The sequence below is a fragment of the Balearica regulorum genome, chromosome 2 (assembly GCF_011004875.1).
Source record: "Balearica regulorum gibbericeps isolate bBalReg1 chromosome 2, bBalReg1.pri, whole genome shotgun sequence".
NCBI lineage: Eukaryota > Metazoa > Chordata > Aves > Gruiformes > Gruidae > Balearica > Balearica regulorum.
The window spans coordinates 94,764,760-94,789,143 of record NC_046185.1 but is presented as its reverse complement, the minus strand read 5'-3'; the positions used below and the strand labels follow the sequence as shown (position 1 = coordinate 94,789,143).

The following is a 24,384-nucleotide window of genomic DNA, read 5'->3' as shown; positions in this document are numbered from 1 at the left end:
GCCAGTGACTCTGTACAATTCCGTGCTGCTCAGCCCACCTTGACAACGTTTCTGCTTCCCTGCCCTGCAGGAGGCTGCACGCCTGTCCTGGTCCCGCACTTGCCCTCTCCAGCACTTCTCTGGAGGGCAGGAGGAGCAAGGAATTACCCTGCAGTTGGAGCCAGTGAGGGTCTCTGTATCCCAGGGCTTGGGCATGGGATGCAGAAGTCCTGTACCACACACAGGTGATGAAGAGGATGCCAGTACCACCTTGTATTTCGCAGATAGACTGCTCTTCCTTGACTCCCTGTGAGATGAACTTCTGGTTCCCACAGGGACCATGTCCGAGGGAGGAAGGAAACACCCCCCCCACCCCGTGACAGCTCCACCTTGCAGCCTGGAGACCTAGAACCATAAGTCCAAAACACTGAATAGTCCTGCAGTGTTTAGTGATTTCATGATAGATTTTTTTTTGGTAGGAGCATTGTGAAAGATTCATTTTCTATCTAAAATATGTGGTGGGGTTGTTGTTGTTTTCAGTATTTTGTGAGTTTGGGGTTTGGTTTTATTTATAAGATCTTTACAAATTATTAGTACTAGCATGTTATCGTTTTAACCATTAGCTAAACTCAGACTTTCTTTTCATCAGAAGTCTTTTGGAAAACAATGACTAATGTGTGTAACCCTTCCCCTTCAAAGGCATTGTAAGAGAGAGTTGTTTGCTGTTCTCATGGGAACACATTTCCTTTCAAAGCTGTCTTTGAGCACTTACTATAAGGCAGTAAAAAGGTGCTGTTCTAACATGCCACTTAATAAACAATTTGAGATTTTTCCCTGTGGTACAAGTAGTTGTTGGCATAGTCTTTTCATTTGAAAGATTGAAACCCACGTGTAAGGACCATGCTTTAAGTGACACAACTTTAGATCGATTATGGATGTTTCTGCAGCAACCTATACTAAATGGTAGTCACCAAAAAGAGGATGCATGGTGAGCAATGCTATGGCTAAAAAATGAATGTGAAGAACATGACACTAGAAAGAATGTCTCTTCTGAGATGAAAGAAAACATTTAAGTAGTATTAATGATACTTTGCAAGGGTAAAATAATGTAATCCTGTTGCCCTATAGCTGAGTAGGAAAGTGGTGTATATTTATGCATGTTCTTTTTTGGATATCTAATAGACTTGCAAAGGCTGTGAGATAAGTATTTAGTTTCATGGAACATAAGTTTAGAAGAATCATCTTTTAATTCTGGTTCTGTCAGACACTTTGGCAGTGTAGAACATCATTTATCCTTTTTGTCTTTACCTGTTGTCTTGGATTCTCCCTTTTTAAAACAGGTTATTCTTCAGTTACATATATGCCAAAGTTTAAGGCTTGCTGAATATGAAGACTTTTTTTTGGTGTTGGGTGCTGTGAGTATATTTTCTTCTAGGAAATGTCTTTTAGATTTTCAATTTTGCTTTAGAGAGCTTACAGTGCTTTGGATTTAAAGTTCATGTGAGTTTTGAATTTATTCTCAAGGGTCCTAAAGAGTTTGGTTTAGTTCCTGTGTAATCTGTGAAGAAATTCAAGTTTACTTTGTCCTTCCTCAGTTTTGAGTTCTGCTCCCATTAAGCTTCTGGGGATAGAAACCCTAATAAGCAGTAGACACCTAGCAATTTTTTCTAAAAACTTGTGAACATTGGTAATAAATTTCCTGATTATCATTGAAAATGCGGGAGAATTTTGGTCAGACATTGTTGACGTGGTTTAGGCCCAGCCGGCAGCTGAGCACCACGCGGCTGCTCACTCACTCCTTCCCCAGCATGATGGGGAGAAGCGTAACAAAAGGCTTGGGTCGAGATAAGGACAGGGAGAGATCACTAATTATCGTCACGAGCAAAACAGACTGAACTTAGAAAAGGGATTCATCTAATTTATTACTAAACAGAATAGAGCAATGAAAAAAAAAATAACATCAAATCTTAAAACACCTCCCCCCACCCCTCCCACCTTCCCGGGCTCAACTTCACTCCCGGCTTCAACCTCCTCCCCCCTCAGCGGCGAGGGGGGGGGGAAGAATGGGGGTTGCAGTCAGTGTAGCGCACGTTGTTTCTGCCGCTTCTTTGTCCTCGGGGGGAGGACTCCTCTCATCGCTCCCCTGCTCCAAAATGGAGTCTCTCCCACGGGCTACAGTCCTTCCCGAACTGCTCCGGCGTGGTCTCTTCCATGGGGTGCAGACCTTTAGGAGAAAACTGTTCCAACGTGGGTCTCCCACGGGGTCACAAGTCCTGCCAGCAAAACCTGCCCTGGCGTGGGCTCCCCTCTCCTCGGGTCTACCGGTCTGGCCAGGGACTTGCTTCAGCCCGGGCTTCCCACAGGCCACAGCCTCCCTCGGGTGCCTCCACCTGCTCCAGCGTGGGGTCCTCCACGGGCTGCAGGTGGAATCTCTACACCCCCTCATCCTCCCTCCACAGGCTGCAGGGGGACAGCCTGCTTCACCGTGGTCTTCACCACGGGCTGCAGGGGGATCTCTGCTCCGGCGCCTGGAGCACCTACTCCCCCCCCCCCCCCCCCCCCCCGCACTGACCTCAGTTTTAGATCTTCACACTTCCCCCTCCAGCTGCAAAAAACTTCCCCTCTTCTTAAATATGTTATCACAGAGGCGCTGATTGGCTTGGCCTTGGCCAGGGACGGGCCCATCTTGGGGCTGGCTGGCATTGGCTCTAGCAGACACTGTGGAAGCTTCTAGAAGCTCCTCACAGGCGCCACCCCTATAGCCCATGCCCCCACCTGCTACCAAAACCTTGCCACACAAACCCAACACAATTGTAGAGGTACAGTGGGGATTTTCTGGCTGTTTAATACTAATATTTTATTCTTAATTCTGTTGTGAATTCATGTAGAATTGTATATGAACCTAAAGTTCAGTCTTTGTTATTTCACTGGTACCTATCTTTGCAAAACTGGACTTCATGCAGGAGTCGAGAAATGTTAACTGGAACACTATGTAGTGTCACAGGAAAATATGTTGCTGTAGTCTACCCCAAAAGCCAACTAACCCAGTTTTACCTGATAGAGGTCTGTTTATTTGAATTGGAGATATTGGGAATAAGAAGGAAATTAACACATTGTAAACCATACTGTTCTTTTGGAAGAATCAACAGTATCTTACAAGCACCAGTGCACAGGTTATGTCAGGCTAGAAATGTTATTAATTTTCTTATTGATCTCACATGTAAACCTGGCTTTCAGGTGACTTCAGTCAGAAGGTGGCTGAATTTTGCTTCCGTACAATGTTCTGTATCTGAGGTTTCTTTACACACTATCAAAGGATGCTGTAGACTCGGGTATTGGGTATCTGTCTAGCCTGATAATTGAGTACAAGTAAAGTATGTTACACCTTTGCAGAAAATTGAACCTACTTTTTCCCCACTAATTCAGCTTTCATTGCAATAAGGATCTTAGAGTGCTCACTGTTACTCTATATATCAGTATTTCAGTAAATTTCCTTGTATTGTTTGTATGTAAAGGGTGATTTGTATTTTTTTAAACAAAATCTGATGTATAAATTTTTTTAATAGCACACTGCAATTCAGTCTTCTGGAATTTGGTAGGCGGGTTTTTTGTTTTGTTTGCTTTTGTTGGGGTTTTTTGTCCTGCCCTTTATAAGTCATATTTTCATTAATATGTCAAGACACCTGCACACCTGGTTCGTTCTTTAAATCCAGCAGGTTCTTTTTATTCTTACTCTGTGAGCCTGATTGAACATTTAAACAGTATTATAAAGCTGCAGTAAATTTTCTGTAGTTTTAGAAACAATTATTTTTCTTATTGACGGTAATTTTCTGTGTCTGGCTATGAAATTCCTCCAACTTTCTTACTCCTGTTCATGCCCCTGAACATGGTTTAAATAGATTTAGAAAGTGGTGTATGTATTGGAGATGTATTTATTTATCAACAGAGAAATCACATTTAGGAAAAACATGTAGGAAAAACTAGTGGATCTCTTGGTATGTGGAAATGGTATGTGGAGTGACAGAAACAGCTGTGAAAGTGACAGAAAGTGGCAAAAACCTTCTATTTCTTTCTATTGGAAGGAAAACTTAAATGATTGGCTTAACAGAAAAATTAATATAGTCTGTTTTTTTCCTTAGAGAAGCAAAAACCCTTTGTAATTTTTTTTTAGGCTACATGACATTCTTCGTTGTCAAAAGACTGACTCTTTGCTCTCCTATGACATCCCAATACTTAGCATACTAGTGAGACTCTGAATTCTTGTAGACCAAATTATGGAAAGTCAGGTAAGTGGCATTTTTTTTTATTATATTGCACAGCTTTTAAGTTATATGCAGTCAGTATACAGATACATTGTAAAACTTACATAGGAGAAATGCGCAATATAATAATATTAAAAAGCCACTTACCCACCTTACTGTTTGTGCAGCCAATTCCATGGCTCAATATTCATTGTATGGTGGACATGAAGTCCTCTGTACAGTGCATACTGAGGCAGGCAGCTGGTTAAGAATTAAGTCTTTCGGTCTTTTGTGTATCTGATACACAAAAGCACAAACACAAAGGACAGCTGTTACTCAGCTTGTGAGCAATGAGAACAAAGTGAGCTCCAGTGGTTGTTCTCTTTGGTATTTGACCCCTAAGGCCAGGAAGGACAGTTGGCATAGGTTGGAAATCACTGCAAACCTATCCTGATTTGCTTGCTAGTACTAACACTATTTTCCACTACCATATTAACAAGCATCAACAATGACTCATTTAGTTTACAGAACTAAAAGCTGCTCTTGACAGTAGTGCATTAAGGACTTTATTTTTGCTTTTGTTCTTTTACCTGTACACTCAATACTTGTACACAGGAACTGATTACAAAGAAAGTTTACAACTACTACTACAATGAACTAAGGATAACGTTATTGTATGGATACACAAAGAACAAGGGAACTTGAGCAGGAGTAATGTTGCATATTTTTATTGTTATATAAATGAATTCCAAATGCCAATATTGTTTAAAAAGCAAATTCTGTATATGTAAATTACACAAAGCACAAAAGCAATGTTTAATTTGATGCTTGTCAAACCAGTAATTTCCTTTGTTCTCTCTTAAAAGTAATCATTTAACTGCTCTCTGTATATGTGCTACAGATTATTTTTGGTGTAGAAAGTGACATTTAAGTAGTACTTAGCAGAGATTTCTATCCATGTCAGCTTTCAGATTTTAAGCGTATTTGTTTTAGCATTATTTCTTAAGATCAAAATACTTAAAATCTTTTTTAGATCAAAAGGATGTTTTTATTTATGGGTCTTTACTGTATTCCCTGCTGGATCTAGGAAGGATCTTGCTCTAACGTCGTGGGAGAAAATACTGCTTTGGGAATAGATAAACACAGGAATTTCAATCAACATCATGAATTTTTCTGGGGTGAGAATGGGAATTTGACTAAAACATCTCCTTAGTCTTAGCTGTTGTAGAATCCAGCACGTGCCATAAGAAATAAAAAATAAAGTTGCGGGCATAAAACAGCAGTGGATCCATAAAGCTACACCTCAAGCCAAAGTTGTAAGTCATAAGTTGTTTCCACAAAACTCAGCATGTTGGGTTTTTTGGTTGGTTTTTGGTTGTTTTTTTTCCAATGGAAGTAGAAGTTAAGATGTACTTTTGAACTTCAGCTTGTGGAAAGCTGTGCATGTTTCATCCCGGTTGCAGGGACAGCTTTGACAAGGCAAGAAAAGTGTTTTAATATCACCTTCAATGCCACCCTTGCCTGTCATAATGAGAAAGATGCCTGTTTGGTGACTGCTTTTTCCCAGCCCAAGCCAGCTGCCTCCAGCTAGACCTTTCTTTGGGAAGATCAATCACAAAATTGCATATATATCTCTTGGGAAATTCAGTGTGTGTGAGCAGTAAGCACAAACACCAGTGGAAATTCCCTATTTTAAATTTTTCACTTGCTTTGAAAGATTTCCTAGTGATCGTGGTAATATTTGACAACCATAAATAAAGAGCATATAACAATATTTATAACTTCCTTAAACAACAAGGCATTATTACTAATTGTTAGGCATGAAGCCAAAGCTCTTCTCTCATATCTAGGATTGGTCCTCCAGATAAGGTTATAAGTATGTTGTCCTGACAATGTAGGTAATTTATGATACAGCCAGAGGTGTAATTGTTCTGCAAATAAAGAGAGGCTTTTAGCTTCCAGGGATATGAAGTATTTTTCATGAATATTAAGTAAACTTTAATGATTGAAGAAAAGAGCAAAGTGGAGGACAGTCATTTATATCCTGTCTAAACTGGCCTACAGCCACATTAAAGTTTATAACAGATTCAGAGTGTAGCTAAAATAATAGTAAGGATTTCCTCCTCTTTTACCATACCCTTTTCACCATTTTTTAGACATACATATAACTAAAAGGGTGAAGGCTATCTGCTTATTTACTATAATTTACAGGAGACATTAAAGAAAAATGGAAAGTAACTGTAATCAGTGCTGTTTGAGAAGTAGTGATAGATTGCAATTGAATGGTTTGAGGCTATTAATTGCGATGAGATTATACTAGTTCGGATACCTCTGGTGTCAGGTGCTTGAAATATTAGTTATTTCAAAGACAAATTGGATTATAAATTATTAGTAAATCTGTACCAAGGTGATTAAACCCACTTGTAAACTGTCAAACATGGGTACTATTTCAAGTTGTAGTTTAGTCACTTGTAGGCTAGAAAGGGACTTAGTTCCATATAACCCCCAAATTTAATTTCTATGTGGAGTAACTGAGTTCCTCTTGAGACTGGATGTTTCCTGTGCTTTCTACCCTCTTAATGAATTTTTGTTCAGGTTTAAAGTTTTCCTAGTCCACCCCTAGCCTTTCCACCTGACGCTGTACAAGATGCTCTAGAGAGGGAGGAAGCCGCTTCTCCAAGATGGACTTACAAACTCGCTTGACCACTTGGGGGAGATAAAAACCAGCATATGTATGCAGCCCTCACACTGGTCACAAAGACGGTAATGACATCCCCGAATTTCCCCTCTGAGGGTCTGCCATTGCTAGACAGTACTGTTCTCAGTAAAACAGTATTATTGTCCAGTAGGATGGATAAAATGTATTGCACTGCATAGGTTTTCTTGGTAATACCATCCCATGTCATTTTTCTTATTGTTAATCAAATGTTATTTATTGAAGCAGGTACAGAATTGCTTAATGGTTTGGTATTGGATTATTGAATTCTAAGGAATGAGAAATTGAAACAGTAGAAGCTGAGCAATAGTTCAGTAGTTTAAAAGTCCTAACTTGTTTGTGGAGCTACTGAATTTCACCATGTGTTCACGTTCTCACATGCACACGTAAACATTAGAGGATTCCAGTCCCCTGCACAAAATAATTAAACAAAGCTCGAAGGCCTGACAATGTGTACATCCAAAGCAGTGAAGGGGGAAAAAAGCAAGAGGACATCTTTTTCCATTTATTTTCTCCCATCAATGTTGTTTCATTCCAGGCTTGAAGCTTTCTCACTGATATGTTGTCTGTGGTGTGTGGATATTTGCAGGAGTATGTTAGCAGAGTTACAGGCATTTTGGACAACTATTTTTCACTCTTCAGTTTTTTACCTAAAATGTTTGTTATAGTCATTACAAAGCTTGGCATTCTAGATGTTCTGTTATATGTACTATTAAAAGTGCAATCATCCATGGGAAATATTCCCCAGCAATGTCCTGTTGGTAACTATAATAATAAACAGATGTAGTTTATACAAAGCAAAACTTCTGTGATGGGCATCACAGTTCCTCTCAAGTGTCCTGGGCTGGAGCTAGGGTTTGGGTACATTGGGGCTCCTGTTTTCATTCTGCTTTGAATTTTTCTCCTGTGATCTTTAGTTTCTATTGCTTTTCAGCCATTTCTTGTAGTCAAGGAGAAATTCTCTCCTCCTCTCTCCTGCTGTGTATCTGGCATTAGGTCTTTGCTCAAATGCCACTCCCTTGCCAGAGGTACCTCCTTCAGGCTCATTCTCCGACGTATTCATGCTGGTTACTAAAATGACAGGACCTTGCATCCTTTGATGGAGTGAGTCTGCTGAGATGGAGCCTAACAATGGGTTTTTCCTTCCTGGCTTTGCTTTGAGACTTCATGGCCCTGCAAGTTACTTTATGAGGCTCATAAGCCTTGAGGCAAATTGAGATCTTACCCAAGCTGAGTCAGTTCTAATAAGGAAATTCAAGGACCAGAGGTCTTGTCACTCTTTCAGCTCACTTCCAGCTTGATGAGCAGGACCACGAACACTGCAGGATCTTGTTCCTTTCTTCCATTTGTCAGCACTGTTCTTCCCTTTGTTCCTGCCAGCTGGTGCTGAATAACTCTGTCATGCCCAGAGGAGATGGAGCTAAAGCACTTTGCACTTCTGTCAGTCAGTCCTGCTGGACTTACTATTATTGCAACCCCTTGCGCCATCAGTGCACAAAATGTTGATCCGCCCAATTAGAGCTGCAGCAGTTTGCTCCAGTGTTGTTTCATTTCACAGATCGCTTCTCTGTCCGTGCTCAAAATGTGATCCTCTTCTGGCATTGCGACTTGTGGCCCACAGTGACTTTTTCCCTTCCTCCCTGGGGCCCAGCGTGAGTCTTTCCTCTGCTGCTTCTAACAGGCAAGATCACCTGGCTGCTTGCTGGGAATATCCAAGGCATGCACAGGACGTGTTGGTTCCTTGTCCAGACATCACAGGCGTCAAACCTCTGCGGCATCACAGAGTTGTCTGTGGATGATGCCACATTTAGTAAACGTGTCTTAGAGATGCCGTTTGCCCAGAAACTCCAAAATTCCCTTTCCACGTACTTCCTCAGGTCACCCACTGCAAATGCCCGTAGGGCAAGTTATTGAAAAGAAAAAGATTGTTTATCAGTCTTTGTTGTTTGTAGAGATGTGATGTCCATTAAAAAAATTCATAGCCCACACTCCTTCCTCTGTTCATTAGAAAACCTGTAGCATAGATTTCAGTTATATCATGAAACTAGTCATCTCTTCAAAGAGCTAAACTTTCCAGTTACTTCAGATAGTTCTTTCAAGTAAGAAAATAAATGTTAGCTCTATGAAGTGTTGTGTAATTTGTATGTACTTTTAAAAACAAATTATTTGTAAGTAGATGCAACTGAAATAATGTTACATCTCTTAATTCAAAAAGCTGTGTGTCATACATTTCACATAATGTGTGAATATTATTTTCAGACATTCAAAGAAGTGACTTGTTTCACAGTGTGACTGTAATGGAATTAATAGAGTACTGTGCCCATATGATTTGTTATAAGGATGGGGTTTGGTTTGGTTTTAAACTTTATAAATAGCTATATAAATGCACTTGTCAGGTATTTTTACATTTTTTTAAAAATACCTCATTACCCACAAACTCAGAAGGTGAAAGAGTAAAAACTTTACACCCTCAGTGCAGACATAACATCCACAGCCTTGGTTTTGCTTTCTTTGCTTATTTAGATCTTCGGTTTTCCACTCAAATATTTTCTGGTTTTTAATATTGTCTGAGAGTCAAACATAAAATACCATACTGATAATTCTAATGACAACAGGTATTAGACTTGGTAAGGTAACCCTTTATCTTTCAGCGTTGTTCTGTTCCAAGTATCCAGCAAGCATTTAGCATCTGTGCCGTGCAGGAGTTCAGCTGCCTTATACTGTGTAGGGGGGGATAATCTGTTCAGTGGAAAGCTATAGAGTATAGAATATAGACTGTTAAATATCGAATGTTTAATTTCCTGAATCCCTTGTACCTCTAGATACCTGTAGCAGAGGAAAGATGGCTGCTTATGAAGGGAAGGAAGAAAGGACAAAATAACACGGTCTACATTCAATACTAGTTATACTCCCGTGTCTGCCTTCAGAGGGTGCAGCATCTGGCTGTTGCCTCTCTTTTTTGACAGAGGGACTTCAAGCATTTTATGTCGCTTTTACTTGCTCTGTCACAGAAACCTCTGATTGCTTCGTCATTCCAGAATTTTTTAGACTGGTGAGGAAGCATCAATCATCATTCATACCTTTACAATCTGATATTTAGGTGGAAGAGCAATGTCCCTGGAAGTTGTAGCATTTTGCCAGTGCTCAGCTCAGGAAAGAGCATCAAAATTTCATCGCTTCCTTTTTAATCTTGGTCACATTTTCCTTAATACTGTACAAAAATTCCTCTCACTCACTGTGTTCAGTTCGGAAGCATGTAGTATAGATGACATTTCAGTTGGGGAGGGACATGTTGGAATATTGTCGTTGATTCAAGTGAGTAATAACGCTACATATGATTTTAACATCTTTTCTTGTGGTTGAGGGAAGAGCTTTTGGCTTTGTAATGTTTTGTTCTTTTAAATTTAAAAAAAAAAAGTTAATTTCCAAAGCCATAACAAGAATTATAACAGAGGTTTGCTGCTACCCTGCTACATGTCTTGCATGGCCACCTACCCCTGTTTGAAGTGGGTGTAACAGACTGTCTCGCCGTAGGTGAAGAGTTCTGAATCAGCAGCATTTCTGCAGGCACTTTGTGCTTGCTCAGGACTCAGTAATGTAAGGTGTGGCTGTAAATATAGCCAGGCAGGGAAGGGCAAAACTGGCTGAGCATTTTAGTCTAACATAAAGCTTCTTTCCCCATAGCATAGCATTCCTTGTCACTTAGGAAGCAGTTAAAGGCTAAACTGGGAACAAAAAGTTGTATTCCAAAATGAATACGGAGGGGAAAATGAAGAAGAGTATATGTCATTCTTACAATGTGAGAAAATTAATCACAGCCATGCCTTCATTTTCTAAAAATGGGTTTGAAGGGTGCCTCCTTTGCATTAGGCAATTCCCTGAATGATCTATTTTTCACAGAATCGTAGAATACCAGGTTGGAAGGGATCTTAAGGATCATCTGGTCCAACCTTTCTTGGCAAAGACCCTGTCTAGACAAAAGCAGCGTCTAGACAAGATGGCCCAGCACCCCCTCCAGCTGAATCTTAAAAGTGTTCAATGTTGGGGAATCCACCACTTCCCTGGGGAGATTATTCCAATGGCTGATTGTTCTCATTGGGAAAAATTTTCTTCTAGCGTCCAATCGGAATCTCCTCAGGAGTAACTTGCACCCTTTACCCCTCATCTTTTCTATGTGACTCCTTGTAAAAAGGGAGTCTCCATCATCTTTGTAGCCACTCTTTAAGTACTGGAACATGGTGATGAGGTGTCTCCTAAGCCTTCTTTACTCGAGGCTGAACAAACCCAGTTCTCTCAGCCTTTCCTCATATGGCAGGCTTCCCAGTCCTTTGATCATCCTGATGCCCCTTGTCTGGACCCTCTTCAGCCTGTCCACATCTTTTTTGTATAGTGGGGACCAAAACTGAACACAGTGTTCCACGTTGGCCTGACTGGCGCTGAGTAGAGTGGGATAATGACTTCTTTATCTCTGCTGGCGATGCCCTTGTTGATGCAACCCAGCATCATGTTGGCTTGCTTTGCTGCTGCAGCACACTGTTCACTCATATTGAGCTTCTTGTCCACCAGGAGCTTCAGATCCCTCTCCACAGAGCTGCTTTCCAGCCAGGTGGATCCCAGTCTGTGTTGCAGTTCTGGATTATGTTTTCCCAGGCACAAGACCTTACACTTGTGCTTGTTGAACTTCATGAGGTTCTTGTTAGCCCACTCTTCCAACCTACCCAGGTCTTCCTGCAGGGTGGCTCTCCCTTCCGAAGTGTCTACTTCCCCATTCAGTTTGGTGTCATGTGCAAATTTCATCAGGGTGCACTTGATCCCGTAATCCAGATCACTTATGAAGATATTAAACAGTGTTGGGCCCAATATCAATCCCTTGGGGACCCCACTTGTGACAGGTTGCCAGTTTGAAAAAGAGCTATTTACCACCACCCTCTAGGTGCAGCCTGTCAGCCAGTTCCCACCCACTGCATGGACCACTTGCTTAGACCATAACACATCAGTTTCTCTAGGAGGAGGCTGTACGAAACCATATTGAAAGCCTTGGAGAAATCCAGGTAGACCATGACTGCTGCTCACCCACATCAACCAAGCAGGTTACTTTGTCGTGGAAGGCAATAAAGTTTGTCAAGCACGATTTGCCCTTGGTGAATCTGTGCTGGCTTTTCCCAGTCACGTGCTTCATTTGAGTTTTGATAGCCCCCAGAAGGATTCATTCCGTAACTGTCCCAGGGACTGAAGTAAGACTGATGGGCCTATAATTTCCTGGATCCTCCTTTAAGCACTTCTGGTAGGTGGGGGCAACATTAGCCTTCTTGCAGTCTTCTGGGGCGTTCCTCAATCTCCATGACTTCTCAAATATTGTGGAGAGCAGCCTCGCAATGTCAGCCAGCTCTCTTAACACCTTTAGGTGGATATTGTCAGGGCCCATCAATTTGTAAGAGTCAAGCTCCTGTAATAGTTTGCGTGCCAGCTCCTCCTTCACTGATGGGGGTGAGGGTGTCCATGTTTGCATTGACCTGGATTTTTGTACCCAAGAGTCTGTGCAGGATCCTGACAAGTTGTGGCACCCTCTCGGCAACATCTCAGACCTTAGCTCCCAGAAGGCAGCACACCTCTCCTGACTCCCTGGCTAGCTAGCAGATGGGTGCCTCAGTGCCCCTCAGAGAGGAGCAGAGAGTGACAGAGAGTCACCCACTATGGGCACTCGTTGCTTCCTTTTGCGGTATCCACTGTGTGCTGCTGGTAGAGTTTCTCCTTGCAGACCTTGCTTGTGTGTGTCTATGGATATTAAAGCTTCATATCTGGTTTTGGTTGTAATGCTGGAGGATGGGGACTGAAGCACAGTCCTGCTTTTGTGGGTCACCACGGTCCAAGGTGCCTCATTCTCTGTGGTGTCTACCACAGGAGCAAGGTTCTGAAACCACTTCTCTATCTCCATCTTGGCTTCTCTAATATTGCACAGCCTTTCAACTGTTTCTTTGACTCGACCACCTGACGCAACAGATCATCAACCTGTGCACATCTTTTGCAGGTACTTGCCTTTTCTCTGGGAGAAGGGTCTTTGCACTTCTACAAAGAAGCAAAATATTGTTCCTCTTATATGTAGAAAGCATAACTGTTCCAATGTACAAAAAAGCTAGTTCTGCAGAAAGCTTTGAATAGAATATGAATATGTAGAATAAGGAAGATAGTGCAGGTAATGTATAGTTCTTTCAGTGAATCCTGAAAAATGCTCACTGACCTTATGATGATGCATGTATAAGAGAAATTTGTTGTGTTTATTATGTCCTGTGGAATGACTGTCACATAGGTAGTGTCCATGCAGGCAGATATTCCTAATGATGCCCAGGCTGTAGCATCACCTTTTGGGTGGCAGATGCTTTGAAGGATGGGGAAAGCTGTGTGTTCTCTCACCAACCTCTTGTTCATTGCTGTTATCTGGCATCCATTGAAACCATTGGCCACACTGAGCTATCAGCTGATGATCACCCAAGTTTTTAATAGGTATGCAAGCCATCTATAGTTACTACATCATAGGTATTGATGTTGCATTATTTGCTGCCACCATCATGTATATCCCCAGTGACCCTTATAGAAGTAGGGTCACTTTCTCCACAAAAATATTTGTATCTTTTGCACTTGGTTATTGTGCTTGTGTGTGCATTTGGTTTTGTAGTACTGCAAGAACATTTGTGTTTCACTTCATAGATTGCTAGACCTACATCTACTGTGTTTAAATCTCAATTTTGCTTAGAGAATCTCCTGCATCCTCTGCATGTAATAAGAGTGGCCTCCTGCTTTATAGCATGTGCCTGGAAGTAAACAGCAGTTTTCAATAAAGCCTCCCAGTCTACCCCATTCTCTTTATTATTATGAACAAAATTTGAATGCATCATAGCCCAATTAATACATACATGCTGCTTTAAGTCAGCTTTGCCTTCTGCAATAGAGTTGTATTAACCCTTAATGAGATCTGAGAAAACGCCTGGTAACGGAGCTATAATGTGGCTCTTGGCAACTGATGCTAAAAGGTTTCTGCAGGCTGAAACAAAATATGCTTCAAACTTGCTTTGAGTTTGTTCAGAGAGTGGTGTGGCATTATAAGATGCCTACAGTGAAACATGTGATTGTTTCCGATTGTAAATTAATGGAGAATTCTTCACAGTAATGGTCATCACATTGGCATAGCAGTGCTGCTGTGGCAGTGAATTGTGGGTTTTAAGAACCATAATGTTACATCAAGAGGATCTTTACAGCTGAGCCATCCAACCAAAACGCCCTGAACAAATGAAACTGCTTGTTTAACCGCACTCTGTCAATCAGTGCTGTGTAACAGCTTCATGGTTTCAGTCTGGAACAGCGTCCCTGAGGACCAAGGACTTAGGCAGAGAAGTAGCGTAAGAGAAGGACTCAATCTAATTGTTACTGGACAATGTGGATAATGTAAAACCCAACCTGATGCAGTTGTTTTGTTTTCTGCGTGACAACAAATTATTTTAACATCACTGTTATGTAAAGTGAGAAACCAATAAAGTTTTGTGTCTTGGGATTGTGCTCATATTAATAGGGGCAGTATTCAGTAGTTATCTGTTGTTGGTTGTTTGGGTTTTTTCTAATTCCCAAGCAGAGCAATCCCTTTTGTTAAAGGCATGCCAGTCTATAAAGAGGTGTTTCTTCTTTTTTTGAGATTGTACGTTTACCACTAAAACAAAGTTCACACAAAGAACAATTGATTTATAAGAACTTGACTTACTCTTCATTGTCTTTAGTATGAGATTACATTGTATTAGTTGATGTTACCATGAAGCTAGCAAAAATATTAGATTGAAAATTATAATTAAAAAAAAAGGTACCATCTGTAAGTTTGGTGCTAGACTTTGCTTATGATGGTGAAGTAATTCAGTTACTACAAAATGGCTTAATAGAGTGTAAGTTTATAGTTGCTGTCTGATTTGTATTCACTTTCTATATTTTTGTAGGTGACTTTGGCTTTTTTTAAATGAAGCAACAAAAAAAGGCTAGGTAGGATACTTTCTTTTCCAAATACATAGGTAAACAACAGGAATAGCTAATATACCTGTTGCAATGAATTTATTTTTCTTTAATCCCCTGAAAGTATATTGCTAAAACCCATCCATTTGTGGCTGGGTGTCTTTTGTTGTTGAAAGTTTACATCAGTGTCCACAGGTCTGTGGGATCACTTACTGTTTAAACTCTTGGGGAAAACTATGATGTGTTCAAGCTGCTGTTATAGCTGAGGGTACCCCAGTCAGCGTCTTCATACTGGGTTGTAAGGTGATGAATAGAACATACAGAAGAAGGAAATTGGAGGAATCTTCAAAATCTTCCTTATGCAAATATTTGGACATTATCATGTTTCTATAATTTTCTCCTGCAAACCACTTTGAAGGAGTTGGGATGGGGAAATGGCAGTGTATACAGTTACCAGGCAGTCTGAAGAGCAGAAATCCGTATACTCGTATCTTATTTTGCAGGCAGAGCTTCCCTGAATGTTAGTAGGGAACAAGGGCTCTCATACAAAGACAGAACATGGTCAGAAAATTCTGGGGAGAATGCAGAACAGGTTTGGGGAAATATTCTGATGTATTTAATTCTTGCTGTAATTAAATGGTCTTTCAGAGCAATGATTAATGTGGAATCCAGAGGTTCACTGTGGGAACTGATTCTTTCACATTTATACAGAAATGATTGATTGAAACTAAATTATATTTGTATGACAGAAGATCTAAAAATACAAAATGTGTTGTAAGCCCTGTTTAATTCAGCAGTTAAATGTCAGGTCATCTTTTGTGTCTTTGGTTATGCATTTTTAACATTGTTTTAACATGTTGGCATTATGTATGTTATTCTATGGGAAAAAAAGAAAAGAGGGGCTTTCTGGGCTTGCGAATTTTATACTGCTAGAATCAGAAATCTCTCCTCAATCTGTCTTTCCATAACAGATTAGAATAGCAGTCTCTCTGATCTCTTGGGGCTTCTAATTACAATGTGTTTAAGTCTTTACTGAGCTAGTATTTGAGGCAATACAGAATTTAGAAATGCAGCCCATCAGCAGTTTGCTGGATTCTAGTTTCTGCATGCAGAATATTAAGGAAGTATGAATGAAGTTTAATAAAATATATTGAGGCATTATGCAATTATATATTGCTGCCGCAAAAATATTACAAGTTTTTTGTAGAAAATTAAAGGCTGTCATCCTATTACCATGAAATAAAATCTGTCTTAAAATTCATAAACAAAATCTAATTATGAATGCCAGTATATGGAATTAAAGGAAGGAAGTAGTAGGATGCAGTTTTTCAGTGCATCCTTTTTAGTGGTTTTGTCATACAAAAAGTAGAAAGGGAAAGGCAGCATTAGAAGATGCAAGGCAGAGTCTCCCCTAGCTCTCCCTTGTTCTCCAGCACCTCTCCAAGGCTCTTACATGTTCTGCTGAGATGGGCTTGTGCGTGCCCCCTTCACGGAGGAAGTTCGTTTTGGAAATGAGACGTTAAAAGGAAGTAGTTCACAGCTGCTGCTTTTGGAGAGGAGGAAGCCCTGTTAATAGGAGAAATGATGAAAGGGAGAGAAGACTTAAGGGCACAAGGGTTAAGGATGAATAAACGGATAGAATGAAGCAGGGTGGGAAAGGAAAAATAAGTATTAGTTGTTACTGCGTTCCTCCAACTACTTAAGATTTTCAGCTCCCTGGTATTTTTTATGTGGGTTTGACCACCATTATATATAAATGAAAACCAGAGAGATGTAAGTCTTTCCCAATTAGTGTCTGCTTAAGAAATAACCTACTTTTAAATTATGTCTCTATTTCTTCTAGCTTGCTGTCCTGAATCTGTCAGCTTTTACCACCTCCTTTGTAAATTATGTGCCCTGATGTCAGACAAAAAATTTTAACCTGTTTTATAGTTGATGATTTGATATGGATACAGAATCACACCAATGTTACAGAGAAGACATTTTTCAACCTGTGGTAGTTGCACCTATTCTGCCCATCCTATTGTTGTACAAGACGGTAGGCTCTGTTAAATCAGAGCAGGTTCTTTAAGAAACACTTTCGTATTTCTGCCTGAAGATGTACGTTAATCTGATAGATAAGTAAAATGAAAAAGACAGACCCCACCAGGGTTTTCCTGTGCTTTCCCCTGGTATAATTAAGGTCTTGTGTTGATTTCACAGTTCAGCATATTGGTGTTGGTCAGTGACACTAACTCTGTTAGAAACCAAGGGAAATTGGAGTCTTTTTTTTTTTTTTTCCTTTTTAAATTGAATTGTTAAATTGTTTGGCCGAAGTGTCCAATTAGCACTGGTCCAATTACAAAATACCCTGGTGAAGGAAAGCAGGAAGCAATACATCTTGCTTCCTAAGTAGAAACTTCATTTTATTTTTAATCAGTGTTATTAAGGAAGACTTCCCTGGGAGTAGGCTTCACTGAGGGTTTGTTCATTAACAGCTCGAGGTGAAGCCAAAAAGAACCTTTCTTATTTCATACCAGAATTGATTTTAAAAAAAATAAATAACAAGTGCATGCACAGGGGGTTGGTGCATGTATTTAAAAATGGAGTTGCCATTGGTAACGCAGCTGATTTCCTTTGTTGGAAAAGTCATTGTTCATTACTTACCTGAAGTGAAAGGTTAATAGCCTGTAGCGATCTGAAGAAACCCCTACAAAAATGCACAGCAAGGACCTAATGTTGTTGTACAATAGTGCTTTCCACATACTTTTCCTCAGGTAAGGCAGATATAGAAGGTAGCTGTTGCTGTTCTAATAAATATATTTGATGTAAAGTAGTACTCGGTATACTAGAAAATGAAAAGGCTCCTGCTACTGTCAAACAGACAGCTGTCACCAAGGGCACAAATTTTGCTTTCTTTGTTGATGTTTGCAAAACATGCTGGCTATACTTTGTATAGAACTGTTTCACTTTTTTTTTTTCCCTTAAAAAGCATCTTTGTTTTAGAAGTAACTTGTTTTGTGGTGTGGCTGTTGCTTTAATTGCTTTAATGATAACTTAAAACTGTTACTTTTGGCACATTTTTCTTCTTCTTGCAGTTTGAACACAATTAAAAATGAGATCTTGTGCAGTACGTTTGATATTGAGGCGTTCCGAAGAATTTTGTTGGCTCTCGAGCACAAACTTGAACACTTCAGAGAGATCAATTAGCCGCCTCACTGAGACGCGCCTGTGATGTGGGATTAAGCCAAGTCACTGAGCAGCTCAGGGAAGAAAATGCAGGATTATGTCTTTCAAACCAAAGAAGAATTTTGTGTGGATAGACTGCAACCATCAGTCTGTAGCTGAAGAAAAGCTCTAAGTTGGCACTGCCTCTGTCAGCGACAGTCCTGCCTGGTCCCTTGCGTGGGTGTAAGTAGTTGGTGCAGTACATGGGAAGGGGGAATCAGGCTAGCTAGGAAGCAGTTTTTTCCAGGCAGGTACCAGAGGGTGATGGTGGTTAGCCTGGCCACTCTCCCAGACACCACCAAACAGCTGTACAGATGTTGGTGTTGGCAGGAGCAGAGTGGGGAGGAGAAAATGCAGGAAGGGGCATGACTGCTTTTTTTGAGTGACAGTAACAGGGTAAAAACACACATCAAATGACAGCCACTGATTTTTAAAAGCTGTGGAATAACATCCCTCATCTTCTGAAAGATGCAACTGGAGCTTAATCAAAGGTATACAAAGAGCATCTTTCAGCAGTAGTGCTGGTATAAGCAGTTCCACCTCAGAGAAACCGAAGGTTGATTTCCCAGTGAAGGCGCCTAGGCAGCCCCTGGACTGGAGGATCAACCACTTACAAGCGGCTCATGGCAGAGGGGGACCCCACAGTAGACTGCAATGCTAGAGAGAAACATGAACCAAACCACATGAGTGGGGACAGCTTTAGGGCCATCACTTCTCAAGGTTTAAAGAGGACAACAGGCAAGTGGTCCCCAGTGCTTCTGAGTAATAATTCTGCCAGGACTAACTTGAAATAAATGATGCCACATATTAAATCATTAGAAACCTTTCTTACGGCACTGAGATTTTCCTCTCATGCTGACCATTCTCAGCTGGGCCATAGCTTGAGAGGAGATAACATTGCATATTAGATACATAGCAGCAGCTTCAATTTATTTAGTGCCAGGAGCTGCCAAAAATGTCTTTTTTGTCAATGATATTAGCATAGGTATTGGAATACTGTGTGAAATTTCTTTTTAATCTACCCCTACAAGCCAAGCCAATAGCTGAATGTTACCATAGATCACAGTCTGCTGAACCTAAAATTATTGCTTTAGTCTAACACTTCCACATTGAGTAAAAACTTCTAGAAGGCACAGATCTTTACTGTGATTTACTTGAGTGATATTTGATGAACTTGCAAGTTTTGGCCATGTCACTTAATAGAGATGTATATTTTCCTGCCATAATGGAAAATTTTTGAACCCAGTTGTCTTCCTCCTTTTTTGCACTTGTCTTCCTCCTCAGTCTTCCTCTTTCCCCAGCATCCTCATTTCATTTGCTATAAGTAGTTCCTTTCTTCATGTTTGGTAGTTTTAGCTTAATTAGAAGGCACTCGACAAATATTTAAACTCTGTTGCTGTACTGAATGAGAGATGGGGCTGGGGAAGAGTTTTGAGAGTGTAGATCAAGGGGAGCAGCAGAGCTAGGTTTGGTGAAGCAGATTCTTCTGCTGAAAGTTGCTGCTACCTCAGCTGATGTGTGGGTACATTCCTTAGCCTGCTGCAGCGTGAATAAAAACTGCTGGTACCTAAGTGAACTTCATTTTGCATCGTTGTGGACTAGGAGCACAGGTGCAGTCAGTTGTTGTACCTCAGCTGAAAGGTTAGAACTTCTTATGCCGCTCTGATGTGTACTTGCAGTTGTCAGGCCATGTGTTGTGCTAAAAATGCTCCTTGGGAACGAGTGTGTGAAAAACAGCTTGTAAATCAGCTTTGGGAGAAGTCCTCCATGACAAAGCTTGCGTGGTGAAACTGATTGCCCTAAGGCAGGGGAAAAAAAAAAGGTACACATCTTATCTAGGGAATTGTGAGGAAAACTGCAGGCTTGCTCAGCACCATTGCAGCTCACAAACACATCTCTACCAACGCAATGAAATACACCAGTTGTGTGTGACAGTTGCATTGTACAGAATTGCCCTTCAGCTGTATGTATTAGTTCTGCTTTTAGCTGCCATTCTTTAAAGGAACATCATAAAGGGGAAGAACACATCACTTTATTTTTCTATGTGTATCTTTAAGTCTTTTCCTTCTAAGTAATCCTTTTTTACTGCAGTGAATAGTTTGTCAATCCCTTTGCTGCTACCTGTGAGTTAGCTTTCTTTTGAATTGTCAGTCTGCGGCAGCCTTTCTGTAAGTACGTATGCAAATAATTTGGGTGCGCTACTTCAGATAATACTGCTTATCTGCATGATGATGTTTGCTTTCTAATTTTTCCCTTATTTAGTTTACATGCTATTCATTTTGTTCATCTGATGAGGAATGCAGGGAAGGGAGGGAAAATAGTAGTATATCGCTAAGAAGAACAAGAGTTGACAGCAGGTTACATATTAATAGAGAATAATTTTCAACCACAAGGACCTGTTACAAAGAGAAACCTCTACAAAGTTTTGTGAATCTTTCTGAAAGCGTTGCTGGTTGAACTGTTGCTTTTCACTCCGAACTTGCAGGTTGTATATTGTGCCCCTCCTTTTTGTGCTAGTAATTAGAATAGTCTCTATTGCGAATAGATTAACTGTCATAAATATTATAAATGTAACTTTCCTGTCTGTTTTGGAAGGGTTTGTGGCACTTTTATGTCTGTGCTTCAGGCCATAGTTTGGTTAGCGTGTTTTCAGTGTCAAAATAAGCAGCTCCTCACCTTTTTTGTGATAGTGTCTCAATTTGTGAAGCCAAAACAGCGATCTAGATCAACAAAACTGGTCCAGGTGAAAAATAACTTGTTTTATCATTGTGAAAGAGGAGAGGCGTCATTCTCTCACCAGTTTATTTTTTAGTGTTTGTTAGAAAGTTATCTTGCTCGCCTCGTGACCATGAAAGTATCATAATAATTAAGGAATAACAGGTGGTGGCGGAAGGACCTGCTGAATTTGGTACAAGCAGCATGGCCACCAAATAGGTGGGGACTCAAACATCACCATCCCCAAAAGATAGTCCATCTGGGGAGCTGAAAGAATTGAGGCAATGTCCACGGTAATGCACAGAGTAGATCTGTAGTAACATATCAGCAAAGCAAAATATTTTGTGTCAAGAACCTGATGTCTGCATTGTATATGCTTTGGGTTTTGGTTTTTACTGTGGACTAGCTCTTGTCTAGTCCCGACAGCTGCATGCTCAGTAACTGCTGGAGCACTCGGCTTTGTTCTGGAGGAGATCTCCAAGGCACAACTGAATTGTGCTTCTGACAGAGCGAGAGTTCAGCAGTTCGTCCCAGGGATACGTTTAATTGGTGTATTGATACTAAGAAGCATGTGATGCTGTAAAGCACAGGGACTTTCATTGCAGTTTTGGCAAACCTGAGCTGAAAGAAAAAGCAACGCAGATGGCTGAAAATAGTAGTAAAATATTCCATTTCATGTCTGCAGAAATCATTAGCAGTTAAAGAGGTGTTATTAATGCGTCAGATTCACTTGGGGAGTTACGTTTCTGTAATGTCCACTAAAACAATGATACTTCTATTTTTGTTTTTAAGTGTAGCCCTTGCCAAGTGCAGACGTGCTTCTCTGCAGCCATGAAATGGATTTATCGACAGTAAAGAAGATGCAGATTCTCTCAGTGGCTTCTGTTTTACTTCTGCCAGCTCAGCACATCAGTAGCATGGCTGTCGTTTTCTGTCTACCATTGCCAAAATTCACTCTTATCAATCCTATCATAAAAGTAGCATGTTGATTTCATGCTGATAGTTTTTGTATGGTAAATCAGAAGATCAGAATGTGACCTACTTATGACACGTTTTATAACACAGAAGCAGCTTAAATGCAGCAATCCATAGTAAATGAACCCTTGAAACTTTCTGCAGAACTTAGGACTGTTCAGCACTTTGATCAAGACTGGTTTTAGAGCACAGTACCTGTGATTAGCCAATGTTTCGTCATGGGTGCCGAATGCTTCTTACATTACTGCAAAAAACAAGGCAAAAGTCTCTCAACTATTTTGGCTGCAGAGTTAAAAAGCATGGCTGTATCGCAGTGTGTGACAAAGTTGCATCATGCTGATCGGCCCTGTGATCGCATCTTCTCTGGATTGCTAATAAAATCCTTTACAAGCATCACTGGAATAATACAGGGTCTTTTATTGATCTTTAGTCTCCATGAAGAACCACAGTCTTATTGATTCATCTCCCATTTACAAGCCTCTGTCTTGCTCTTAAAACCCCTTTTTATTGGTACAGTTTGGTAGTTGCTGTTTGGTTTATAGGTGTATTTCCTCGTTCTTCAGTGCAGAGAGGTAAACAGATGTGAATAGGTAAGCTTATAAATCTGAAAATTTCCATGTGAATTCAGTCTCTCTAATTAAATTCACTTTCTGGATACATGGATACTTTTGAGCATTCTGAGGCAGTTTGTCTTGAGCTGAAGTAGCTTCTATATTTCTAGAAAATCTAAGTTAGAACAGTTTGAATTATCTCTTTTTATTTTTTTATCTCTCAAATTTAATCAGAAAATTGTATAACCAAATAAAAAAGTTATCCCATAAACAAAGTTTGCTCCTACCTAAAGCCCATGGGAATTTTTGCTAATGAATTCAGCAAGAACAGGATTTAACTTCCACCTTTTCTCCCACTAAGTCTCTAGAACAAAACTCTTCCTGAGAAGTCCATCCTTTATAATAACAAATACACACATCCATGAATTTGGGATTTTGTAGGGCTAACTCACCACTGTTAACTGTTCTTATTTGTCCTATAAAATGTTGCGTCCCCGCGTGCTTTTCCTGCTAAGCTGTACTGCTGTTATTTTTGCCCATGATGAGTGTGCTGGAATCTTGGCCGTGCAGCTGCAGCTCCATTTATATATTATATCTGGCAGGTTTCAGCGCCAGCGGCTGTGTGATGAGTCCTTGGTAACTACAAATAAACTGAGCTAGTGCTGCGCCTTGTACCTCCTAGGACAGAAATGCTGTGGTTTTCCTCAGTTTGGATGAATTCATTGTGTGTTTTTTGTTTTATAAAGAGCATGCTAGGAGAAGGAGAAAGAAAAGCTCCTGGAAAGATTTGTGTGTTAGTGCCTCTGTGTAGGCCTTGTGTAAAATACGTGCTGAGTTTCAGTCCAAGGGTTACTCCCACTTGGTGTGAATTTCAGTCTAATGGATGCAAATGTGAGTCGGCAGTTTTCTTGAGTAGTTTCAGGAGTTAGAGAGCAGTGTTTGTGGCAGTAAAGGCAGACTGAAGCTGAAACACAATTTTTGAATTTTTACATTGCTCCAAAGAACGGTTGCATGTTGATTCTTAGAAATTTTAAATAAGCAGTGTGTTGAGAGGTGAGCATCTGAATTTCAAAATGATTGTACCTGAAAAGCTCCGTTGTCTCTTTCACTAACTGTCTTTTATCTCAGCAAGTGGCAAATTTCTAATATTTTTCGATGTTTCAGAAAGCATCGTCACCAGTTTGGCCTGGATGCCTTACCCACACACTTTGGCAAGTGTCAGTATCACTGTTGAGGAAATATATATATGTGTGTGTGTATATATATATATATAAAAACGAGACTGTTTTACAGTTACTCATTTTTCAGAAATGTGTATGTTCATCCTCTAGTATGAAGTTATTTTTTACTACAGTTATGTTGCCCTTGCAAAAAAGATATGTATTTGTTCAAATCACGCTAGGGGATTAGATGCCTATTTGCTTACTAGTACAAGCTTCAAACAAGCCTTAGCTTTTCCCCCCATAGTTAAAACAACTGTGTTGCATTTGCAAAGCTTTCAGTCTTTTTGAAGAGCAGATCCATGGTAGATGCCTCAGTGTTTTGTTTAAGTTGCTGCCTTTTGTGCAATATTGAAGCTGATGCTTATACAGGTATGCACTGGCAATCAGTAACTGCAACGTTGCTGTTTCGGGAGTGTCAAATTCTAGCAGATTCTGTGCCTCATTGTCCAGCAACTCTTTTTACTTTAATTGGGTTCTGGATAAGGGATGAAGAGCTAAAAATGGTACTTGTAGTTTTTATATAGATTTATTTGTCAATTTGCCAAGTACCTTCCTCTCCGCTACCCTCTCCTCAGTATCTGCTTTTCAGTATTCACAAGTGAAAGTTTTATACATTGGTCCACTTGTAAATAAATAGTTTATAATTTCATTTCACTAGTAGTGTCCTCATTTTTTGGGTAGTCAAAGCAAGAGAGAAACACGTTGTGCAGCCAATTCCCACTGTAAACACTCTAGACTAAGCAATAAACTTTTGGAGGAGCAAGGGTGGAGAGCCCGTCTTTTTGAAC

At 40.3% G+C, this 24,384-nt stretch overlaps 1 protein-coding gene across 4 annotated transcripts in view; it reads left to right on the top strand.

Moving 5' to 3' along the window:
- LYRM4 (LYR motif containing 4) overlaps window positions 1–24,384 on the top strand; it is a 94,142-nt gene that overhangs the window by 42,471 nt on the left and 27,287 nt on the right. The window contains exons 3-4 of one of the 4 annotated variants that reach the window (XR_012833935.1): window positions 4,151–4,265; window positions 5,308–5,365. The exons of 1 other annotated variant lie outside the window; for it this stretch is intronic. The gene's annotated coding sequence lies outside the window, so the exon portion shown is untranslated. Of the gene's footprint in view, window positions 1–4,150; window positions 4,266–5,253; window positions 5,273–5,307; window positions 5,366–24,384 lie in introns of those variants that run through there. 2 more of the 4 variants (XR_012833934.1, XR_012833933.1) reach the window with 2 other exon arrangements.